General features: G+C 45.2%; 1 pseudogene; it reads right to left on the bottom strand.

Annotated features, from left to right (window-relative positions):
• LOC134983359 (oocyte zinc finger protein XlCOF7.1-like) overlaps positions 1-23,693 on the bottom strand; it is a 162,002-nt pseudogene that overhangs the window by 108,044 nt on the left and 30,265 nt on the right.

The following is a 23,693-nucleotide window of genomic DNA, read 5'->3' as shown; positions in this document are numbered from 1 at the left end:
CTGCTAAAAGCACCTAGCGAGCGATCAACTCGGAATGAGGGCCTATATCGTGTGCAATAGCGGCTCTCCCCCTGCTAGTACACCCCTGTCCCTCGCACCAAGTTTTGCAAACTTGTTCATGTCGTATTGGGAGGAAAAGAACATAAAGTCAAGCCAGGAGTTCGGAAAGGAACTCACCTTTTAGTATCGTTATATCGATGATATAATTTTTTTCTGGAAAGGCAACAAAAACGCCCTTGACAGTTTCTCGGAACATCTAAACCAAAATGACCTCAACATTAAATTGAGTGTCACAACCAGCCAAACAGAAATTAATTTTCTGGATCTAACATTATATACTGAAGAAGGAAGATTGGAAACAAAATGTTTCAAAAAACCAACAGATGCCAATAATTATATCGATATGACAAGCCAACATCATGTCAACTGGCTGACTAGTGTCCCAAAAAGCCAATTCTTGAGACTAAGGCGGAATTGCAGCAACAAGAGAGTATGTGAGGAACAAATTGAGAACGTGAAGAAGGGCTTCCTGGACAAAGGATATGAAGAAAAAAACTTGGAAAAATTCAAGAATGAAGTCCTCCAACAAGACCGCAAAGACCTTCTAGTAAATTCTAAGAAGAAAAAAGTAGAAGATAAGAAAACCCAGTTTGCATTCATCACTCAGTATAATCACCAACACAAAAAAATGGAATCCATTGTACGAAGGCACTGGCATCTTTTATTAAAAGATCCGGTTCTCAAAGAAGCCCTACCCCAAGTACCCAAATTCATTTATAGGAAAGCACCAAATCTTAAAGATAAGCTCACCAGAAGTGCCTTACCATACCACGATAATCACCCCATAAGGAACAAAGGTTTCTTCAGATGCGGAGCATGTCAAGCATGTCGAGAGATTAAATCAGAGCAATCCAAATTTGAAGATTTCACAGTGAAGAACAATAAATACAAGTTACAACAATTCATGACGTGTCATACTACCAATGTAGTATATATGATTGAATGTAGCTGCAATCTTATCTACATTGGCCGGACCAGTAGAGCCTTAAAAACCAGACTTGGTGAGCATCTTCGGAACATCAAAAAAGGGCTAACTACACACTCACTATCAAATCACTTTAAAGAAAAACACAACTGTTCAACCCAAAACATCATCCGTTTCCTAGCAATGTAAAAAACAATTGGAGATACAGAGATGACGCAACCCGGTTGGCCAAAAGCGAAATTAAATGGATACTGTAATACTGTGGGGTGCAAGGCGCCTCTTCCTGGGGAATATGGCAGCACGCAGCAGCTGAGGAACAACACAAGTCCAGTTTCTGGTACAACTGACCCCGGCCAGTTTTATTGAAACAGAAAAATAAAACAAAACACCAAAAGAAAATACCTTGCCTGTCCGGCACTAACTAAACATAAGATATTCCTAACTGTCACTAAACAAAAACAAAGAGTTCTCCAGTAAATACTGTGTAGCTTACTTGTGTCAAAAAGCGTGTTCCTCTCACACAGACTCTGCAGCCTTCCCAGGCAGTCTGCCCATACTAATCAGGCTAGCAGACCTATAACACTCTTTCACATCTGAAACCCCGATTAGCCCTATGTGAGGCCAAAGACCCGAACTGGGCCCAATGGCTAGAACTCTCCTTATCTCTCTCTCAGAGCCTATACCCAGCTTTTACATCAAACTGAAAAGGTTCTGACAAAACCAAAAGCATTTTTCCTAGAAGTTAACACTTTCTAAAACATGTAAGACAAGAACCTGGGACAAACATACCTGCCCTCAAACACTATCCCAGTGTCCTTGTCACATATCCCCCTCCCCTGTTTCGACCTAGGGGCCGGAACACTTGTAGCCCCCAAACAGAAGATGCGAGACAATGCATCTGCGTTGGCCAATTGTGTTCCTGGTCTATGTTCGACAGTAAACTTAAAGTCCTGCAACGCTAGAAACCATCTAGTTACACGAGCATTCTTGCCTCTATTTACATACATCCATTTTAAAGGGGCATGATCTGTCACTAGTCTGAATTGTCTACCCAAGAGGTAATATCTCAAGGTATCTAGTGCCCACTTAATGGCCAAAGCCTCCTTTTCCACAATGGCATACCTTTTTTCATGCTCATTGAGTTTCCTACTCAAATAAATGATAGGGTGTTCGTCCCCTATCCCTACCTCTGAGGCATCTGTCTGTACCACAAATTCTTTTGAAAAATCTGGTGTTATCAATACCGGTTGTGAACACAAAGCCACTTTTAACGCTTGGAACGCTTTTTCTGCATCAGGGTTCCATTTCACCATATTTGACTGCTTCCCTTTGGTAAGGTCTGACAACGGCACCGCCATGGTCGCAAAATTGGGAATAAACCGTCTATAGTACCCAGTTATTCCCAAAAAAGCCCTTACCCGTTTTTTATTCACTGGATGAGGCCAGTTTTGAATAGCATCAATTTTATTCAATTGGGGCTTAATCAGACCTCTGCCTATGGTAAAGCCCAAGTATTTGACCTCCTCCATTGCGAGGCAGCACTTCTTTGGGTTAGCAGTTAACCCTGCCTCTCTGATTGAGTCCAGTACTGCTTGTACTTTACCCAAATGGGACCCCCAGTCTGTACTGTGAATTACTACATCATCCAAATAGGCAGCTGCATATTTTCTATGGGGCCTCAAAATTTTATCCATTGCCCGTTGAAAGGTTGCTGGAGCCCCATGCAACCCAAAGGGTAACATCTTGTACTGGTACAGCCCCTCCGGAACCGAAAAGGCTGTTTTTTCTTTTGCGCCATCAGATAAAGGTATTTGCCAGTAACCTTTGGTCAGGTCCAACGTGGTGAGAAACCTAGCTGTTCCCAGCCTTTCTATAAGCTCGTCCACACGGGGCATGGGGTATGCGTCAAACTTGGACACCTCATTTAACTTACAAAAGTCATTACAGAAGCGTATGCTACCGTCGGGCTTCGGGATGAGAACTATGGGACTGGACCACTCACTGTTAGATTCCTCTATGACTCCAAGTTCTAACATGGTTTTAACTTCTTTAGAAACAGCTTCTCGCTGAGCCTCCGGAATCCTATATGGCTTTAAATGGACCCTGACCCCTGGTTCTGTGACAATGTCATGTTTTATTATGGTCGTTCGGCCAGGCAGCTCTGAAAATATTTCCCTATTTTGGATGAGAAATTCTTTAACCTGATTTTTCTGACCAGCTGATAATGTCTCCGACACCTTCACTGCGGGGAGCAACCGAGGTGAAGACACCGAAGGGCAAGGCTCCGCTGACAGAGACAACCTATCTTTCCAGGGTTTGATTAAGTTAACATGATACATTTGTTCGGGTTTTCTCTTTCCCGGCTGGTATGCTTTGTAATTAACCTCATTCACTTTTTCCCTAATCTCAAATGGACCCTGCCATTTAGCTAGGAATTTGCTTTCCACAGTGGGTACCAAAACAAGAACTCTATCTCCAGGAGCAAATTCCCGTATCTTGGCACTCCGGCTGTATACCCTCTGTTGAGCACTCTGGGCCTGTTCCATGTGCTCTCTGACAATAGGTACCACGGCTGCAATCCTATCCTGCATTTGTGATGCATGTTCAATAACGCTTCTATAAGGAGTGGGCTGTCCTTCCCACGTCTCTTTGGCAACGTCCAACAGCACTCTGGGGTGTCTACCATACAACAAATCAAATGGAGAAAACCCCGTAGAGGACTGAGGAACTTCTCTGACGGCCATTAACAAGTAGGGCAACAAACAATCCCAATTTTTCCCATCTTTGTCAACCACCTTTTTTAACATGCTTTTTAATGTTTTATTAAACCTTTCCACCAACCCATCAGTTTGGGGATGGTAAATGGGCGTCCTGAGGTGAGTGACCTTAAACAATTTGCACAATTCTTTCATGACCCTTGACATAAATGGAGTACCTTGGTCAGTCAAAATTTCTTTTGGTATTCCCACTCTACTAAAAACCTGCACCAGCTCCCTAGCATGCTCCTGAGGAAGCTGGATCTTACCAGTGAAACGCGTTGAGCTTTCTTTCATTGGACTTGAGTACATTTGCTCTTTCTGGACCCCGTTCTCCACAGCGGCCTGCAAAAGCCGTGTCCTCCTTGGCACAATTTGGACGTATCTCCCACCACTGGATCTCTATTTCTACCTGGCTTCACCCCTACAGCTATACAAAGGACTTGTTCCAAGGCTGATGCTCACCAACGAGGGGATCTGGTAAATACATATTGAGTACAGTGAATGCGCAGAGGGAGGCTGTCCTAGCCTATAGGAATGGACAATTCTAACATTGGAGACCATGAAATTTATTCAATACTGTCCAGATAAACTAATCCAAGTTTTTACTGCCACCTAGTGGCAAGAGGAATTCCTTTATTTTTAATAATTGCTTTATGTGATATGTTATTAAATTATTAAATTGTTACCTCTTTATATAGAACAAACCATCCATTTTCATTATTATTATTGTTATTTTTATTATTATTATTGTTTTTATTGACAATTTATCAATTTAATATATTCAGCCAGCGCAGGTACACACCTTTTTCCCTTTACTGTTTAATCTTGAGGAACTGACCTTCCTCCTACCTGCTGCTGTTGGCCGCGCACTTGTATATTCCTTATTGCACTTTCTAAAACATGTAAGACAATAACCTGGGACAAACATACCTGCCCTCAAACACTATCCCAGTGTCCTTGTCACAATACACAAAACCAAAAGCCTTATTTCTCATGGACTCAATGCAGATTTTGAAATTAAATGGTTCCTCCAGTAACATTCCTCTCTCTTTCAATTATCATCACTCCCACCCCTGTCCATGCATAGGCATCACTCACTTACATCTATATAACGTGTGCACATCATATCTTTTCCGTCACCGAATAATATTAAGAAATTATTTAAATATTTCGTATATATTATGTATGACACCCATTTAGATGAATATCTATTTTGATTCCATTTTAGATTAATAATAGGGGCATTGTGGCCCATCATCTAAATGAAACTGTTAACAAGTGAACAAGTCACCGGAATATTGGTGCGTTTCAGAATACGCACCATGGGACTGAAAAACACTCCGGATTAGCAATAAGAACTATTAATGAGATAAACAAGAAGAAGATCAATTGAACTTTCATCCAGTATGTATCCAAGAGACTTTCTATTTACAAAGTACCAAGAATATAACAAGATGCCACTGCAGTTCGATCTCTGAAGACTGTACACGTGACCTCCTAGGATATTTGAAATAAGAACTTCAAGCTGTTAAATTTGGTTTATTTATATTTTATTTTCATGACAGTGTGTTTATAATGTTCCGAACACAAAATAATTTGTATTATTTATCTGGGCACAGGCATGACCTTTGAACCAGAAATATATACTGCCCACTGAGATACCTAACTATTATGAACTTCATCTACACTAAATAACAGGGACGCTGTGTTCCATTACGTATATGCGAAGGAAGTGCGTCACCGGAAGTACCGGTGCGGTTCAAGATGCGTTCCACCACACGGAAGCAAATGCGGAACCGTCATTGCACGATATATGAACTTTGAATAGACTAGTAAGCAAAGGAGGACCTATTACTATCCACCAACACCACTGTACAACTCAGTAAAAAAACTTTAGGTGCATTAACCTCGCGGCCGAAACCGGAAGTTGCGGCAACGTCACTTCCGGTGACCGGGACGCGGTTTTCAGAATACATAATCCGGTGGTAATTTAAAGTTTTAAACAAGTTTTATATGATATATGTATGTCATGTGTTAAACGTTTTGGATTATTTAAGTGAAAATCAAAAAGAACTATGTTTTTACTATCCGTGTTCAGGCCTGATCCCTGACCCGGAAATTAATCTCACTAATGGTATAAATAGGATATCTGTACACTCCACTCTCACTGCCTGATGAAGGGTTGATCCCGAAACGCGTAGCAGCAGGAGTTTGGAGATTTGGATGAACTGCGGAAAGGGGAAAGGCTGACCAGACGTGTGTGACGTGGACGAGGGAACCAGGTTCCGGAGCCAGTTACCCTAAGGTTACATCTGAAACGCCCACTATACACTCCCTTCTGGTAATCCTCCACCCATATCACCCTCCATTTGGAGGATCATTATTTTTAGAAAAGGATTATTAGTTTTTATGTATATGTTACCAGTTTTTATTTTGTAATTTAAATGTCAGTGTAATAAATCTTCCCTACACAAATATACTACACTATATGCTTTTTTATCTGCTCTTTTCCATATGGAATTCCTCTAAGGACCTCATTTGCATATGTGAAGTATTAAGGGAAGTATGTTCTTTTATTCTCACACTTAAGCAATCTATTTGCCACGTCTTAGATTTATCTTTGAAGCGCACCCTATTGCACTAATTCCATATATACTCACATCGACACCCCTGTACCAGTTTCCAGTGTCTCCCGGATCTCTGGAGGAGCTGCGTGTCCTTGAAGCTGCTGCTTATGCAGAGGAAGGCGCTAAAATGCCGCTGGTACCACTCTGAACAAGCTCCGCCCCCTATAATGGCGCATGAGCCACTGACAATGTTTATACTAGCCAAGTCTCCCACGGTGTACAAACCTCACAGATTAGCTAGTTTGTACAATCTCTGTCAGTTCTGCACAGGGGGGCTGAAGCGGGTACCCCCATGGAGGGTCCCACTTGCCACCGTGTTGCACCGCACCAAGAACCGGGGGCCCTGGTTTTTTACTCACCACTCTTCTCACCTTCAGGCAGTGTTAGGGGTGTGCAGTGTGCTGCGGTTGTGACCGCCAAGGCGCAGTGCTCCAAGGAACAACAACCTCTCAGGGCGGTGGTCGTGCAGAGGGGTAGTGGCTCTGACACCTTACAGAGGCCGGTAACCCTCCCCCCTAACTCCCACGGTGCAGGTATACTGTTGCCCAGATAGTATACCTAAAATAACAAAGTTTAAAACAAAACTGAAAAAAAATTCTCCATAGAAAAGTTAAAAAACATAGAGGACATGTACTCGGCACAAAAAATTACCACAGGTGTAAAAGATGGAAAAAGGGTGTGTCGGGCGTTCCGGATTGCCCACTCACCAACCACCTAGCCGAGTACGTGTCCCCTATGTTTTTTTACTTTTCTATGAATGTTTTTTTACTTTGTGCTGATTTTTTATAAACTGTAACCCCCTTTTCTATGGACTTGGAATCTGGTATTTGTTTCTTTTTCCTGTCTCTGGTATAAAGAAACCTTGATGTGAGTGTAACAGCTTAAATTGTGAGTGGGGTACGCACATCCTTACTGAAAAACCATCACTAGCTGATTTCAGTTAAAAGATACCTTTATGTGTTTTCATATACACTGATAGTGTGAGTTGGGTACGCACATGTATATACCCACAACTACATCATTTGGGATTTTTCACATCTAAGCAAGGATATATCCATTTAAGAGTGGGTTCCACATAAAGATACCATTATATGTTTATTTACCATTTCCACTGAGTGACTACGGTACGCCATCTAGAACCTCCTGATTCACTTCATTCAACACATTTTTTGGAGTCACATCAATCTCTATTGTGGACGTATTACACCATGATGTGTTTTTGTTGTTTTATGTTTCCATTGAGCGTTGATCTTATCTAAGATTGAAATCTAGCACAAAGAAGGAACATCTTATCTCACCTGGGGGGTAATTCCGAGTTGATCGCAGCATCAAATTTGTTAGCAGTTGGGCAAAACCATGTGCACTGCAGGGGGGACAGATATAACATGTGCAGAGAGAGTTAGATTTGGGTGGGGTGTATTCAAACTGAAATCTAAACTGCAGTGTAAAAATAAAGCAGCCAGTATTTACCCTGCACAGAAACAAAATAACCCACCCAAATCTAACTCTCTCTGCACATGTTATATCTGTTCCCCCTGCAGTGCACATGGTTTTGCCCAATTGCTAACAAACTTGATGCTGCGATCAACTCAGAATTACCCCCTTGGAGCAAACTTTTGGCAATTACATCGCTGCGGAGATGTGACTGATGAATGAGGATCAAAAGATCTAAAAGCGTCTGGTTCTTGATGCTACATCACGCGCAAATGAAGAATCTCTTGATGAGGCGTGTGAGATAACACCACCTGCCAGGCGCTGTCTCCCAAGTGTGCCCCCACCCACATCACCAACCCATGTATTATGTACCAGGAAACTCTCAACAGATGAGCAGTTTTACACCGGGACCCACACAGCCCACCCCCTCCTCCCATTCCAGCACGTCATCTAGTGGCACGTACTTAGACATGCTGAGTACACAGTCCTCTGTACTGGACCATCCTCATTTTTTTAAATGTATAATAAAAAAAAATTCAAACTGTTTTTTTTAGTTGTTCGAAAAATTGTTGTTGCCCTTACCCTAGTCTCTTGCTCCAAGTGACCTGTATTGAGGTCATTAGTACCACAGCGTTGGTTTCTTGACCTCATTGTCCCGGACTTCTGATCATTGTGATCTATACACTTCTTATGTTCCTTCTAAAAGCACTGTTCAGAAATCTGCACTTTATCTTCTCTCCCCAATGTATGGTGGCAGCACTGATATTCTGTGGGATACGCCTGATGCCTCTACTGGTTACTGCTGGCATAGTCCTTGCTAAAAAGACTCTTGTTCTCCTGCTAGAGTCAATGAGTCCAGACCAGAATTGGTGATTTTCTTCTATTTTTTATATATAAAGTTTTTTTTTTGTGGTTTTTTTTTTTACTTGCGTTGTGTTTTTCTTGTTTAATTAATGGTTGTTAATGCAAATGTCATTTTGTGTAACATATTTTTGAAAAAATCAGAGGGTCAGCGAGACGTTATGGAGACAATGTATCATTTACTATTTGCTGCTAATGCACCAAAAACAACCGGACCTCCCAAATGTAAGTAGAATGGACTGCAGCAGGTATCTCCCATACCTTCATACATGGACATTTCCAGGTAAGGGTCAGGTAAGTTTTTTTTTAAAAATACAACAACCCTAATTCACCTACAAGTTGTCAAAGTCAAATTGCACATTTCAATATTTAGAATACACTATGGAATTTACCAATGGATGCGTCTACGATGCATGCGTCAAATACGCATGCTAATGGCTAATACGGTAGGGGGCGCGAATGACAGTAACAGCAAGTTACTGTGCGCATTATGGTAGAAGATGCATTTGTGAATAAATATACTGTAACAAAATAGCAAATATTTCTTACATACACTCAAATGTATTACAGCCAGAAATATAAATTCCTATAGTGTGTAACATACAGTATCAGATTGCTCTGTCCAAACAGCCATTGTTTCCATGGAAGATAGACCTTGGACTGAGTGAATGTGTAAATACCGTTGTTTGCCCCAATTGCTAACACGAACAATTGCGTCTCGGTCCCGTGTTGCTCTAACAAACAAGAAGCCAGATACGAAACAATAGCTAAAGATACGCAGATTCTTCATTGTGTACTTAACACACATTCATGCACACCAGAATCCTGTGTCTTTATATTCAATAAAATACAGACCAGATATTGATACTTGAATTAAGAGTGATATGTCATATGTATTATGTATTCTGGCTTTATGGTTTACACAGCACTGACCTGTCCCCTACACAATGAGTTATACATAGCCTTTACACAACTGGTTAACTGTGTGTGTGTATGTATGTATATATATATATATATGTATATAGGTATTGTTCCATTAAATATTAAGGACACCGTGTATGGATACCGTGTGTGGGATCAAATTGTTCAGGGTCACAAAAGTAATAATTCGGTGGTTGCGAGGATATTGTCACATATTACGGCAACAAGTTATTAGCGATACCGGATTCATGTATATTACTGTATGATACTGTGGTCGGTTTGAACTGGTCTTTAGGTGGGAGCCCAGAAGTAACCTGTAATCACATCACAAGATTAGGTGTCGCTCAGTGTTCCAGCTGACCAATGACCCACGGTGTACTGAATATGTCCCGCCCCTGGACCAATGGAAGATCTTACATTCCCCATTGTACTGTTAGTGGAACACTGTATAAAAGGACGCACCTGGCCCAGGTTTCAGTCACCTTTCTCAGAGGTCATCTTGTAAGACTGAGGCCTGGAATCCGGTGGCGCAGCGTATGTATGAAGGTAACTGATCCTATTGTATTGGAATAGTTGTATTGCTAATTGTACTTGCATTTATTTCCCGTGTCTGTTGTATATTATTGCACGTATTACTGTATCTTTGAATTGTATTGTGTTGCTACAGTGCAGCATTGTTATCCCTTTGTGTCCGCTAGGGACTAATATATATGGTTATTGGGTTGGACCTTTAATCCAAACTTACCCATCTGTCTCGACTAAGTTATTTTGTTAATCTGGCGAAGCGTCAGGGACACTTCCGACACTATACTAAGGTCTAAGTGTGTTATATTGCTGTAGCCATATATATTCACGAAGGTGTTACGAGAGCGTCACACCGCTCAAAAGGTACGCTAAGTGGCGCTACACGTAGCGTAACATTGAGGAAACTGCGCAACTGACTTATCGTCCATCGGTTTATTTTAAAAACAGTTTATCACAAAGTTAAAAAAAACAACAGAACATTTGAATAGACAAAATTTATTTAAAACCAACAAATGATAAAACTATTTAATTACACAGAGAGACCCCCCCCTTCCCCCGTAATATCATCCAACTATTCAAATGAGCTGTCAAAATCAGACATAGCCAAAATTAAACTGGAAATATTTTGCTTTTAAACAACTTTATTTCATATCTTTAATACACATATTTTTGTCTATATTTTAAACTTAAAAAATACTTTACTCTGCACAACAGCCTATGGGGGTCATTCAGACCCAGCCGCAATAGTGGCCCGCAGCAGTTTACCCGGTGGTGGCAAAATGCACATGCACTGCGGCCACACAGACACACACATTGTGGTCGCATCCCTGAGGGGTGAACGCGGGCAGGGTGGGACGATTTTCTGGGGGGGCTGCGTGATGTCACATCTGTGTTCATCTCTGATTAACCCCCTATAAGCTTCTAGAGTGTACCTCATATCTCATCTTTTCCAAGTTCCTACAAATGATATGAGATCGGTAGCAGCACTACTTTCAGGATTATTACACAGAACACACATAGAGGCTGACACAGCAAATAACAGTAACACATATAAGGGATTAACTAGAAATAAGGAAGCATAATCATCATTAAGTCTAATTATCAACTGGTTCTGTGTGGGACCCATACACCTCTTTACTGTCTCCAGCAGCCCCTAGTACTACACTGCAGCCACCCGCCCTGTCTACCACCCACTACTGCCACTGTCCTGTCTCCCCCCACTACTGCCACCGCCCTGTCTCCCCCCACTACTGCCATCCACCCTGTCCCCCTCCACCACCGCCACCCACCGTCTACCCCCACTACTGCTACCCACCTTGTCTCCCTACCTACTGCCACCCATCCTATCTCCCCCCTACTGCCATCCACCCCGTGTCTCCCCCCACTACTGCCATCCACCCCGTGTCTACCCCCACTACTGCCATTCACCCCTTGTCTCCCCCCACTACTGCCATCCACCCCATGACTCCACTACCACCCACCCTGTCTCCCTGCTCTGACACCTCAGCGCTGCTTGGGGACGTTTACTCACATAGACACTGCCTCCAGCAGCCCCCGCTACTGCACTACTGCCACCCACCCTGTCTCCCCGACATCTAAGCACTGCTTGGGAATCTATGGTACTGCTAAGTCCTTCATCAACAGATGGAAGAAGCTTGGGCAGTAAGGAGGCAGAAGCTGCTTCTGGTACCGTGGTCATGCAAGGCTGGGAGAGTCAGTAAGATTATTTAATAGCGGGTCTAATTCAGTAAGGATTGCAGATGCTACTAATTAGCAGAATTAGCAATCCTTTACCTAGCGCGCTAGGGGCCGCCCATCACAGGGCAAGGCCACCCAGCATGCTGACCGCCGCCTCCCCCCTGATGAAGCAGAAAATGCGATTGCCTCACAATTTCTGCTTCATCGTAGAAGTTAGTGAAGCCTCCTGCTGCAGCTGTTGCGCCCGCAGGAGGCCAGACGCATTCTTCTCGAATACAGCGGCTGCATGTGATGTCACAAAGCCACCATGATGATGTCCGTTTGTCCGCCTTTGCCCTCTGTTCGCGCTACACTGCCCCCGCACCGATTCGCACCTCCCTGGAAATGGAGCATTGCCCACCAACCCTCGTGACCGCCTCTGCCTGACAGGCAATCACATTTTCTGTGGCCCCTCCGCAGAAAATGCGGGCGCATGCACAGGATGGGTGCAGTGGATGTGCCCGCAACTTTATCAGAATAATTCAATTTGGATCACACACTGCGATCCAACCTGAATTAGGCCCAGTCACCATCTTACAAGCAGCCGGTGCAGGGACCACAGAATGGGTGTTATGTGGCAGGAACGGGCTAGTTAGGTAACAGCCTGGCTGCTGCATTCTGTACATGCTACAACTGGTGCAATTCTTCTGCTGGGAGACCCAGGTAGATGACATTGCAGTAGTCTATATGAGATGATACAAGTGCATGTACGACATCAGGTAGATCTTCTGAGAGGATTAAGTGCTGGAGTCTGGCTATGGTCCACATATGAGGATCTGATTCTGGCTGATACCGGATGTCTAATGGTGTCACTCCACCATCCAGGACACTAATATTCTGCACATGACCAGCATTTTGTAATTCTGAACCCCCAAGCGTAAGTCTGGCTGGTAGCAAAGCTGAGCTGTAGCCCTGCCCTTTGTTGGTGAGCTTCTATCATAAGGACCTGTTTCACCAGGACTGAGTCACAGCGAACTGGCATCACCCACACCTGGAGCTCAGCTAGACATTTAGGATTGGTACTGGGTTCTCAGTACCCAGAGCAAAAGACAGGTCATCTGCATAGCAGTGGTAGATGAGGGCATGACACCTGATTATTTCACACTGTGGTAACATGTATATTGCAAAAAGTATAGGAGAGATGATAAGAACCTTGAAGAACAACACATGGCAATGATAAGTATACTCCAGAAGATTAAAATGGCTTCTCACCTGTGTGTCTTCTCTGGTGTGTAACAAGTTGTGATTTCTGTGTAAAACATTTCCCACATTCAGAACATTGAAATGGCTTCTCACCTGTGTGATTTCTGTGATGTATAACAAGAGCTGAGTTGTCTGCAAAACATTTCCCACACTCAGAACATGGAAATGGCTTCTCACCTGTGTGACTTCTGTGATGTATAACAAGAGCTGATTTGTGTGTAAAACCTTTCCCACACTCAGAGCATGGAAATGGATTCTCACCTGTGTGACTTTGCTGATGTCTAACAAGATGTGATTTCTGTGTAAAACATTTCCCACACTCAGAGCAAAAAAATGGCTTCTCACCTGTGTGACTTCTGTGATGTATAACAAGATCTGATTTGTGTGCAAAACATTTCTCACACTCAGAACATGGAAATGGCTTCTCACCTGTGTGACTTCTCTGATGTTTAACAAGTTGTGATTTCCGTGTAAAACATTTCCCACACTCAGTGCAAGAAATTGGATTCTCACCCGTGTGACTTCTGTTATGACTAACAAGACCTGATTTGTGTGCAAAACATTTCCCACACTCAGGACATGGAAATGGCCTCTCACCTGTGTGACTTCGCTGATGTCTAACAAGTTCTGATTTCCGGGCAAAACATTTCCCACACTCAGAGCAAGAAAATGCCTTCTCACCTGTGTGACTTTTGTTATGACTAACCAGATCTGATTTGTGTGTAAAACATTTCCCACACTCATGACATGGAAATGGCTTCTCAGCTGTGTGACTTTGCTGATGTGCAAAAAGATGTGATTTCTGTGCAAAACATTTTCCACAGTCAGAACATGGAAATGGCCTCTCACCTGTGTGAATTCTTTGATGTCTAGCAAGTTGTGATTTCTGTGCAAAATATTTCCCACACTCAGAACATGGAAATGGTGATGTACCTGTGTGACTTCTCTTATGTGCATCAAGAGTTGATTTGTATGTAAAACATTTCCCACACTCAGAACAGGAATATGGTTTCTCACCTGTATGTATTCTCTTATGTATTACAAGAAGTGATTTGTATGTAAAACATTTCCCACACTCAGAACATGGAAATGGAGTCTCACCTGTGTGACTTCGCTGATGTTTAACAAGTTGTGATTTCCGGGTGAAACATTTCCCGCACTCAGAACATGGAAATGGCTTTTCACCAGTGTGATTTCACTGATGTGTAACAAGATGTGATTTCAGTGTAAAACATTTCCCACACTCAGAACATGGTAATAGGTTCTCACCTGTGTGACGTCTCTGATGTGTAACAAGATGTGATTTCTCTGTAAAACATTTCCCACACTCAGAACATGGAAATGGCTTCTGACCTTTGTGTCTGCACTGATGTGAAACAAGTTGTGATTTGCAGGTAAAACATTTCCCACAGTCAGAACATATCAGTGGCTTCTCACCTGCCTTAGCTGCCAGATGGGTAATAAGCTTTGTGTTCTGTGTAAAACATGTGGTATCTATAGAACAGGGAAACTCTGTATTTACGGTCAGAGCTGTAACAGATGCACCAATATCAGAGTGATCAGGAGAACATTTCCCAGGATCAGAGGGATCAGCTGATAGAGCTGGATATATAATTGGGGTAATTGGATTATCTCCTGGAGAAACCTGTCTACTGTCATCTTTTATGTCACAATCCGGGGATAACATTAGATGTCCTTCTGAGATATTCCTGCTTGTGTGTCCATCTGCTGGAAATAAAATACATTATGGGAATGTGACATTTTCTGTAACAATATTAATCTTGTAAACAATAGGAGAAGACGACTCTCTGGGACACTTAATTGTAAATGTGTGTATTAAAACACAACATTTAATGAAGGCTTTATAATAATGTCTCCTAACATTACTCCTGGAAGCATTGGTAAGGTAGCATTCCTTTATGTGTGTGCTCATACGCTGGTAAACCTGTACATATGTTACTCACCCTTATATATGGTATATTGCTACAGCAGAGTAGGTGTGGAACAAGGTATTTTACATGCAATACACCATATAATACACTGCAATCATCATCTGCTAGGTTATAATCCATTGTTACACCCCCATCATCACTGTCTTACTGTACCTCTACTCTCAATAATAAGGAAGATGTGTGTACGGTATGATATAGATAATAACATATCAGAATCTATACAGCTGCCGCCATACTTCTGCTTCTCATACGTGTGCTACTGGCAGCAGTGAACATCGGAGTGAGAGTGCAGGGAAGACAGCAGAGTCTGATGAGAAAGAGATTGGATCTGCCTTTGCAGGGATGTACCACACCTGTCACCCCTGTTATTATATAAAATAATAAATAAGAGGGGCGTGGACTATCCAGACGTGCTTTCTGGAGCTCTCCTCACTAAGTGGTTTCTTATCTACCCTACCTAATAGCTCTCAGCCGCCGCTGGGACCAAGACCCAATCTATCAAGTCCCCCACTCCTCCTGCCCTAAAGCCGCTCACTCGGCTCAGTCTGGGCACCGTTCACTGCTGCAGCCTAGTGACGCAGCTGAAGCCACGGGCTGTATTCTGGGGCTACATGTGCCCAGTCTTTCCTGCACGCTCCGGAGACGACTTGGAGGCGCTTTTGCCTCAGGTGGGAGCACTTGCTCTTCTGCTACTGCTGGGGACAGAACGGGCTGCGCACAGTCACCGGAGCCCGGCAGTGTATTGGAAAGTGAGGTGATGATCAAGCACTCTTGCTCTTTCTCCAAATTCCACTAGCTGATCTGCTAAGATATCCGTGTCGAACCCCCTACCCCGGAGACGTTGGACCTCTGACCCTGCTAGGTATGAAACATAGCTGCTGCTAGGAGAGAGGGTGGGGCTTGTGGGGCTCACCGGTTCTGTACGAATGTCCACTGGTAGGCCACCATCTTCAATGCCAATGCCCTTAGCACTCTACCTCCGCCCAGAGGGACATCTCCAAGCTCACAAGTGCCGCCCTCATGATGCTTCTGGATGCGTTGAAAGGGATATCCACACCCTTCTCCTGATACACGATCTACAGATCGTCCTTAGACATTCCGCTGAAATCCACCATCTTGTGCTTTCTCCTGCGCTGCAGTTACTCCTATATTAACTTGGCTTCTCCAATCAGGTGACCGAAAAGCCACCTAGGATTATCCCACCGTTATGCCAGCAATTTCTGGGACCGGACGGTTCTGCACAAAAGCCCTCGCCCTGCCTCGCGTCCCGCCCCAGTCATAGAATGGATGTTTAGGTCACAGGGGATCTGGCCAATTAGGGGATTCCCACTTACTGTCAGTATCCGCCTGCTACTGACACCACCCACTGCGCAGTGGGCGGGTACTACACTGTTACCACTAGACTCCTTGTTGCCATGGAGTCTGGAACCATGGTACTGCTCTGTATGCATCGACACGCTAACCACACCTGTGTGGTGTTGACGAATCACTAGTGGCTGGACTAGGACTCTGCACGGTAGCTGGCGGGAGGCGGAGCTTGGAGACGCTGAGTGCACCCTGGACAGCCAGAAAACAGAACTATGTTTGGCATAGCTCTGCCGATCACAAGATGAAGCGGTCGTCTTGAGGCAGATGTTTATTCACCCCATCTTAAAAAAGACACTACCCTATTGCTAGGGGCAACAGGAATACAGCAACATGTTTACAGCAGAGTGAAAATGGTATAATACCTCTGGATGCTCATAGGCCTCCTCTTTTTATCTTACTCTAATATACATACCACAGGGGGTAAGTCCACCATGCTATTCTCAACCATTGTTTATCCATGTGATGTGCATGCCTTGGCCACATGCACAGCTATCATTGTCCTCTATGGACGGTGGGGAGTAGTCACTCTCCTTTGACCGTCCCATCCTGGAGGGTTAGTATCCGCCCTGGTGACGCTCAGTCTAGGCTGGGGGAAGTTTTCCCATCTAAACTACTTCCAGGAATCTGCCCGGGTACCCAGCTCACCATCTCCAGCCTAAAATTGGGCTCCAGAGATGGGCAGCATAGAACCCCGGTCAGGGTTTCCTGCCCACCGACGGTGATCCCTATGGAGCTCCAGAAAACCACTCAGCTTGTTTTAAAGCTGAACTGCTCCTCTTTCTCCCCATGATACTTCCATGTGGGAGGCTAGAGAGGAAGGCATTCCATTTTGGGGGGAAAGTACTGGGGGAATCCAACAGCCCTGACACAGTTTTGCTGTCAGAGAATTCTAAAGCTGTGTCAGGGCATGCTGGGATGTGTAGTTTCTCAACAGCTGGAGGGCAGCAGTTTGGACATGCCTGGCCTACACAGTTATGGATTCCCCCCTCCTGGAACACACAACCAAGTGCATTTCACTTTAAATACAATTCAAATACACTATACACATTGTTGCTTAAATATACACTGAGCCTGTGTCCTACACAGGCTCCACATACCCAGGCACTGCAGTGCCTCACCATACTAACTATATATATATATATATATATATAGCATCACATGTCCATCCCGCAACAAAGTCACTAGTATATACAGGACCAGCACACTGTAGTCTAGTCAAAATGCAGTATTTACTCCATATGTGTGAATAAAGATACATGGCTCAGCATATACTCATCGTTAGCAAGCACAGGGAAACACAATAGACCTCCCGAACAGCCGTTTTCGGACTTAATCCATCATCAGGGGAACAGTCATCAAAAGTGCCATAGTGCCTTGTGCAAAAAATGCCTGTATAAAGTGCCAAAACCAAGCTCACTTGTGTGCTCTATTTAAGCACACCTACTGGTGCTTACCTGCCGCACCTGTGATCTCCACCACCGCCCCCCCCCCCCTCCCCCCGATGATCGTATCCACCACCCTGCCTGTCTGGTTCCCCCGCCGTTGGAACGCAGTGGTGCAATGTGAATTGGTACTATGATGTGGCCACGCCCCTTCTCCACAAAGCGATGCCCCTACATTTTTGATGGGCGCACACTGACTTTGCTTTACAATATGGGAGGGGGAGCACCAATTCACTTTCTGCCAAATTGTCTAGTTCCATCTCTGGTGCAGAGTGTCCGGTATAGCTACACAGCCCAGCAGCGTTGTCACCCCCCTCCCTCCCCCCTCCCCCTTGCAGCACTGTCACCCACCCCCCTCCCTCCCCCCTCCCACCCCCTTGCAGCACTTTTATAGTGTCCAAATCAAGGCTGAGTTTTTATATTTAAATCATTAATAAGAACCTTAATTCCGATGGAACCCAGAAAAGCACAGGTAGGACCCCAATTTTGAAAAGTGAGGGGTCCCTGGGACCCACTTTTTTTTGGGATCATCGCGATCACTCCCTGGAGTGCTGAGGTGCCGGGAGCATAGCTCCCAGACCCCAGCGCCCTACGATCCCCCGTGAGTGGCGCACGCTCCTGCAGCTTGGGGCGCTCGTACCGGCTGCCGTGGCTTGCCACCTCCGTAGTGCTCCGCTCACAACGGCACACACAGCGCTGCCGCAGGATCTGATCTCCTGGCTGCAGTGGTTCCGCTCTTCCCCGGCACACCGGGGGGGGGGGGGGGGGGTTTCCCTCACTGCCGCGGTCGCCGGAGAGGTCCATACATTTTAAAGATGTCACCTAGCGCCAGTATACACCACCGTTCAAAAGTTTGGGGCCACCAAGACAATTTCGTGTTTTCCATGAAAACTCAGTTATTTATCAGATGAGTTGCACAATGAATAGAACATATAGTCAGGACATTGCCAAGGTTAGAAATAATGATTTTTATTTGAAATAATAATTTTCTCCTTCAGACTTTGCGTTCATCAAAGAATGCTCCCTCTGCAGCAATTACAGCATTGCAGACCTTTGGCATTCTAGCTGTTCATTTGTTGAGGTATCTGAAGAAATTTCACCCCACACTTCCTGAAGCTCCTCCCACAAGTTGGATTGGCTTGATGGGCACTTCTTGCATATCATACGGTCAAGCTGCTCCCACAACAGCTCAGTGGGGTTGAGATCTGGTGACTGCACTGGCCACTCCGTTACAGACAGAATACCAGTTGCCGGCTTCTTCCATAAATAGGTCTTGTATAATTTGGAGGTGTGCTTTGGGTCATTGTCCTGTTGTAGGAGGAAATCCCTTTTACCTTGTACAAATCTCCCACTTTACCAGCACCAAAGCAGCTCCAGACCATCACATTACCTCCACCATGCTTGACAGATGACGTCAGGCACTCTTCCAGCATCTTTTCACTTGTTCCGAGTCTCACAAATGTTCTTCTGTGTGATCCAAACACCTCAAACTTCGATTCATCTGTTCATAACACTTTTCTCCAATCATCCTCTGTCCAATGTCTGTGTTATTTGGCCCATATGAATCTTTTCCTTTTATTGGCGTTTTCTTTGCCACTCTGCCTAGAAGGCCAGCATCCCGGAGTCGCCTCTTCACTGTAGACGTTGACACTGGCGTTTTGCGGGTACCATTTAATGAAGCTGCCAGTTGAGGACCTGTGAGGCATCTATTTCTCAAACTAGAGACTCTAATGTACTTGTCTTCTTGCTCAGCTGTCAACCAGGGCCTCCCACTTCTCCTTCTGCTCTGGTTAGAGCCTGTTTGTGCTATTCTCTGAAGGTGTTATGAACCACAGGTAGTGGTTCATTCCTGTTTTCCGTATTTTATGTTTATAGTTGTCTTGCAGGCCAGGATTTCCCGTTGCTCTGGTTTAAGAAGATTCTTGTTTGCTGCCAGTGGCGAGTCTGTGTAATTGCAGCTCGTTCCCATGTGTTCAGCCTCACCTGTCTGTTGATTGCACCTCTCAGTTGTGCAGCAGGGCAGCTGCACGACATAATTAATTAAGACTCTCTGTTATATTTTGGCTCAGTGCAATTCACAGACGCTGGTGATATTTCCAGGGTTCCAGAGTTCTGAGCTAGTTCCTGCCAGTTCCTGAGCTCCTGTCTAGCAGTGTCTGTCTAGCTGCTTCCAGTGTCAGTTCCTGAGTGTCAGTTCCTGTGTCTGATTCCGTGTCCTGCCATGAAGCATTCCTGTCCAGAAGTCCTGTGGCTTTGTCTGTGCCTGGTCGAATATCTGGCTTCTTGTTGTCCACCAGTCTGTCGTTTGGGACTCTGCCTGTTCTCCAGTTCTGAGAGTCTGTGTCGGCTACATTGGGGGTTCCTGTCCGTTTGCCAGTATTTGTACCGGTTCCGTGAGTAGCGGCTTTGCTGCATCCGTCGGCCTAGGCCGCAGTATTCTTTAGTTATATTTAGTTACTGGTGTTTTGCAGAGGGTTCTGCTTATGCTGTCACCGCCGGTATGCAAAAGTATTGTGTCGTCGTGTGGACAACATTTCCTTTGTTGTTCTTTTCCTTTGGCGGCGTGCCGCACATATATTTAGTTTTAGGGTAGTTAGTAGCCCCTAGCTTTCTGTTTTAGTTAGAGGTCCGCTTTTTATTATCCTGTCTCTATTCACGCCTTGTCTCACACCAAGACCTGGGGGCATCGGAGTTGGGCAGACATAATTCGCCCTTCAAATGCGGCTGCCATGGGCCCAAGAACCCATAGTTACTCAGGCGTGAACTGACCACAAGGGTAAAACAACGGAGGTAGGGTGCTAGTGGCTATTTCCACACCACACCTTATTTCAACGTCACGTTCTGGTGCTCAGGACTCACTATGCAACATCTCCCTTGTTCTGAGCACCAGGAACCTAACATTATCACCAGCCATACCACAAAAAAGAAAAAAAACAACTTTTTTTGGCCCAGTCCAGTGTCTAGTCTAGAATCCAGTCTTGTCAAAAATCCAGTCCTGTCTAAAACTCAGTGTGCAGAATCCAGTCCTGTCTAAAACTCTGTGCAGAATCCAGTCCGGTGTTTAGAATCCAGTCCTGTCTAAAACTCAGTGTGCAGAATCCAGTCCGGTGTTTAAAAATCCAGCCCAGTCTTGTCTTGTTTAAAAGTCCAGTCTAATCTTGTCTTACAATCTTGTCTTACAATCTTGTCTTGTCTAGTTTGAAATCCTCCTATGCAAGCCCTGCAAGCATCTCTCAGCCCTGAACTCTGCTTTCAGTGCTTTAAAACCTGAGTGGCTGGAAGTTTTGCAGCAATCCTTAAGGCAACTGCAAACCTTCTGACCAAATGTTTGCTTATTTTGCCAGAAGTTGTTGAGAGTTCATCCTATAAAGAGACTCTTGCTCACAGTATGGTGACAAGTGAATCCTCAGGTTTAATTAAAGAGAAAAGGTTTAAAAGTTTTCCACGGCCCAGGCTAGTCTAGAATCCAGCCCTGTCTAAAACTCAGTGTGCAGAATCCAGTCCGCTGTTTAAAAATCCAGTCTTGTCTAGTTTAAAAGTCTAGTCTTGTCGTGTCTAACAACAATCGTGTCTAACAACAATCGTGTCTAGTCTTGTCTTTTTTGAAATCCTCCTATGCCTACTATGCAAGCCCTGCAAGCATCTCTCTCAGCCCTGAACTCTGCTTTCAGTGCTCTGAAACCTGAGCGGCTGGAAGTTTTGCAGCAATCCTTAAGGCAACTGCAAAACCATCTGACCAAAATTTTGCTTACTTTGCCAGAAGTTGTTGAGAGTTCATCCTATAAAGAGACTCTTGCTCACAGTATGGTGACAAGTGAATCATCAGGTTTAGTTAAAGAGAAAAGGTTTAAAAGTTCTCTCTCAGAATAGGAGCGTCTGCATCGCAGAATCTTAGATTTATGCCTATATTGTGGGGGTTTAGGCCACTATTTGCAGACCTGTGAGTTGAGCAAGCCAAAGTGTGGCGACAAGTCATGCCCTCTGGCCAAGTTGAGTCAGGATACATGACCTACTCCTGTCAACTGTGGCAGAGGTGCTTGTCACACAACCCACACTAAAAAGCTCTCTGTCCTATAATTGGGGTTTTTGGGCTAGGGAGCCCCATTATAGATTCAGGAACCAAAGGAGAATGTTTCTCTCCTCTCTTGATTTTCCTGTGGAAGCAGAGTTGCAAACCCCTGGAGCCGGGCCCGATGCCCAGAGTCCTGGAGCCGTGCCCAATGCCCAGAGTCCTGGAGCCGTGCCCGGTGCCCAGAGTCCTGGAGCCGTGCCCGGTGCCCAGAGTCCTGGAGCCGTGCCCAGAGTCCTGGAGCCGTGCCCGGTGCCCAGAGTCCTGGAGCCGTGCCCAGAGTCCTGGAGCCGTGCCCGGTGCCCAGAGTCCTGGAGCCGTGCCCGGTGCCCAGAGTCCTGGAGCCGTGCCCGGTGCCCAGAGTCCTGGAGCCGTGCCCGGTGCCCAGAGTCCTGGAGCCGTGCCCGGTGCCCAGAGTCCTGGAGCCGTGCCCGGTGCCCAGAGTCCTGGAGCCGTGCCCGGTGCCCAGAGTACCCGGTGCTCTAGGTTATAGAGGGACATCGAATATTATAGCTCAGGTGTCAATACCAGAAGGGGTCTCAGAAGCTGTTACCCCAGGTAAGGACTTGAAAAGAGCAACCCCAGAAAGGGTATCTAAAACCATATAGTTCCAGAAGGGAACTCGAGAAGCAAAACTCCAGAAGGGATCTTTGAAGTAATATCCCCAAGTGGGGTCTCGAGAGACGCAGCCCCTAAGAAGGGTCTAGAGGTCGCTTCCCCAGGAAAGCACTTAAGAGGCATAGCGTTAGTGGAGGTTCTGAAGGTTATAGCTTCAGCAAAAGTCCCGGAAGTCATAGTCCCGAGAGAAGTTTTTACTGGAACCGACGGCCCAGTCCCAGTAAAAGAATCCGAGGTGCTGACCGCAGCGGGGTTCCCGAAGGCCACTGCCCCAGCGGGGTTCCCGAAGGCCACTGCCCCAGCGGGGTTCCCGAAGGCCACTGCCCCAGCGGGGTTCCCGAAGGCCACTGCCCCAGCGGGGTTCCCGAAGGCCACTGCCCCAGCGGGGTTCCCGAAGGCCACTGCCCCGGGTGGGGTTCAGAAAGTCACTGCCCCGGGTGGGGTTCAGAAAGTCACTGCCCCGGGTGGGGTTCAGAAAGAGTCTCAGCCCATTGCTTTGACTACAGGATGTGCTTTTCTGTCATCTTCTAAAGTTTCGGTACCTAGGGGAATGCAACCAATCTATGGTCTGCTCTCAGATTCCGAAACTGATAAGGTTTCTTATATGCCGGGGCACTCTGGTAGGAGACGGAAGAAGCATCTGACTGCTCGACTTATATGTTTTGAAGAATGTTATGAGCCAGAGATTTCTTCCTTTCCTGGTGTCGCCAAGCAAGCACAGGGTAAAAAGAAAAAGAAATTTCTCTTTCATCCACTAGGGGACACTGGAGTCCTATACAATAGGGGTGTGAAGCTTGCAACCGGAGGTGTGGTACAATCTAAAATTAGCATTGCCTGCACAGCTGGTTTCTCCCCCTTCACATCCCTCCTCCCTCAGTTTAGAAAATTGTGCTGAGGAGGTAACAGGCACTGAAGAGAGCTCCTGCTCCATGAAGTTTTGTTTATGTATTTATTTATTTTTAATCCTTTATGACTGGCCCAATCCCTCCTAACTAAAGGGAGGGTGCAGGTCTTAAAAGACAAGATGGTAAATGCCCTATCCCTCCTAAATGAAAGGGGGTGCAGGCTTTACCAGAAGTGAAAGCTGCGTCCCCCTAATAAAAGGAGGACAAGGTTCAGGATTGAGAGACAAGGATTCCTTCTAAAGGGGTCTGCATCTCTCTCAACATACAACTGTGAGTACTGGTTGTTT

The sequence above is a fragment of the Pseudophryne corroboree genome, assembly GCF_028390025.1.
Source record: "Pseudophryne corroboree isolate aPseCor3 chromosome 3 unlocalized genomic scaffold, aPseCor3.hap2 SUPER_3_unloc_13, whole genome shotgun sequence".
NCBI lineage: Eukaryota > Metazoa > Chordata > Amphibia > Anura > Myobatrachidae > Pseudophryne > Pseudophryne corroboree.
Note: the sequence above shows the minus strand (reverse complement) of the source record. Positions and strands in the feature narration are given on the sequence as shown.